The sequence below is a fragment of the Styela clava genome, chromosome 5, assembly GCF_964204865.1.
Source record: "Styela clava chromosome 5, kaStyClav1.hap1.2, whole genome shotgun sequence".
Taxonomy (NCBI): Eukaryota; Metazoa; Chordata; class Ascidiacea; order Stolidobranchia; family Styelidae; genus Styela; species Styela clava.
In genome coordinates, this window is record NC_135254.1 from 22747813 (window position 1) to 22750312 (window position 2500).

General features: G+C 53.7%; 1 non-coding gene across 1 annotated transcript; it reads left to right on the forward strand.

Annotated features, from left to right (window-relative positions):
- The first annotated feature begins 670 nt into the window (after positions 1-670).
- On the forward strand, positions 671-2395 carry LOC144423685 (small subunit ribosomal RNA). The gene has a single exon (XR_013476149.1). It is a non-coding gene; the product is annotated as a small subunit ribosomal RNA (ribosomal RNA).
- The last annotated feature ends 105 nt before the right edge of the window (positions 2396-2500 follow it).

Sequence of the window (2500 nt, forward strand, 5' to 3'; positions counted from 1 at the left end):
AGAGCGGTGCGGGGCCGGTCGGAGCGCACCCTTTTCTCGGTGGCTGGCGGGCGAGAGAGTGCTGCGTCGCCGGCATCGGCGTCGAAAGAAGCCGAGCCGAAAAAAGTTAAAGTACAAACGTGCAAGCATACTAACCTAACCCTAGGTAAGGCATGTCAGAGCGAAAGACAGTAATTTCGAATGAGCCAAGAAAGAGCGGTGCGGGGCCGGTCGGAGCGCACCCTTTTCTCGGTGGCTGGCGGGCGAGAGAGTGCTGCGTCGCCGGCATCGGCGTCGAAAGAAGCCGAGCCGAAAAAAGTTAAAGTACAAACGCGATGCTAATGAGCGAGCCGTTGTCTCGACTAATATGTAGGGGGCGTTCGATCGAGCGTCTGGCTTGAGCCCTTGTCGGCCTAGCAGAACGGTCGCATTGTTATGCCCGGGTTTTAGGCACCGCTGCAGGCGGCCGGCAGAGCTCTTGTTTGTGCGAAACTGAATGGATCGAGCCCGAGAGAGGGCGAGCAAAGAAAAAACGCAAATCGCTCCGCCTGGCACTGCCGGCGAGAGCGTGGACGTCGCGGCCAGCGACTGTCGAAGCTGAGTACGGCCGCAGGCGATCGCCTCGGTCTTAAACGAATGCGACGAGCACGCGCCGGGCGGCCCAGCAAGGGCCGAGCGCAGCTGTCGCAGCTATCTGGTTGATCCTGCCAGTAGTGATATGCTTGTCTCAAAGATTAAGCCATGCAGGTGCAAGTACGAGTTCTCGTAAAGCGAAACTGCGAATGGCTCATTAAATCAGTCTTGGTTTATTTGGTCTCGTAAGCGAAGTGGATAACTGTGGTAATTCTAGAGCTAATACATGCATTAAGCGCCGACTTCGGGAGGCGCGCTTTTATCAGATCAAAACCGACCGGGTTCGTCCTGTGACGTTTGATGACTCTGGATAACCACGCGGATCGTACGGTCTCTGCACCGACGACGTATCATTCAAGTGTCTGCCCTATCAACTGTCGAAGGTACGCTACGTGCCTACCTTTGTGATAACGGGTAACGGGGAATCAGGGTTCGATTCCGGAGAGGGAGCCTGAGAAACGGCTACCACATCCAAGGAAGGCAGCAGGCGCGCAAATTACCCATTCCCGACACGGGGAGGTAGTGACGAAAAATAACAATACAGGACTCTAACAAGGCCCTGTAATTGGAATGAGTACATCCTAAAACTCTTAACGAGTATCCATTGGAGGGCAAGTCTGGTGCCAGCAGCCGCGGTAATTCCAGCTCCAACAGTGTATGCTAAAGTTGTTGCGGTTGAAAAGCTCGTAGTTGGATTTTGGGCGAGCGCCGCCGGTCCGTCGCAAGGCGTGTCACTGGTTGCGTTCGCCTCACCTTCGGTTCTCCGTCGGTGCTCTTGACTGAGTGTCGGCGGTGGCCGATAAGTTTACTTTGAAAAAATTAGAGTGTTCAAAGCAGGCTGTTCGCCTGCATAGTGTTGCATGGAATAATGGAATAGGACCTCGGTTCTATTTTGTTGGTTTTCGGAGCACGAGGTAATGATTAAGAGGGACAGACGGGGGCGTCCGTACTCTGCCGTTAGAGGTGAAATTCTTGGATCGGCGGAAGACGAACTACTGCGAAAGCATTCGCCAAGAATGTTTTCTTTAATCAAGAGCGAAAGTCAGAGGTTCGAAGACGATCAGATACCGTCCTAGTTCTGACTATAAACGATGCCAACTAGCGATCGGGAGGCGTTACCATGACGACCTTTCCGGCAGCTTCCGGGAAACCAAAGTCTTTGGGTTCCGGGGGAAGTATGGTTGCAAAGCTGAAACTTAAAGGAATTGACGGAAGGGCACCACCAGGAGTGGAGCCTGCGGCTTAATTTGACTCAACACGGGGAAACTCACCCGGCCCGGACACAGGTAGGATTGACAGATTGAGAGCTCTTTCTTGATTCTGTGGGTGGTGGTGCATGGCCGTTCTTAGTTGGTGGAGCGATTTGTCTGGTTAATTCCGATAACGAACGAGACTCTGGCATGCTAAATAGTTACGCGACCTTCTCGGTCGGCGTCTAACTTCTTAGAGGGACTAGTGGCGTTTAGCCACACGAGATTGAGCAATAACAGGTCTGTGATGCCCTTAGATGTCCGGGGCCGCACGCGCGCTACACTGAGTGAAGCAGCGAGTGTCTAACCTAGGCCGAAAGGTCCGGGTAACCCGTTGAACCTCATTCGTGATTGGGATAGGGACTTGCAATTGTTTCCCTTGAACGAGGAATTCCCAGTAAGCGCAAGTCATCAACTTGCGTTGATTACGTCCCTGCCCTTTGTACACACCGCCCGTCGCTACTACTTGATCATTTAGAGGAAGTAAAAGTCGTAACAAGGTTTCCGTAGGTGAACCTGCGGAAGGATCATTACCGAAAGTGGTGGTAGGCCCCGGCCGACCGCGCACTTAATTGTCTTTGGGTGCCGCCGAGAGGGCGGCCGTCAATCGGGGTTCCGCCCCGTGCGACACGCGTAAC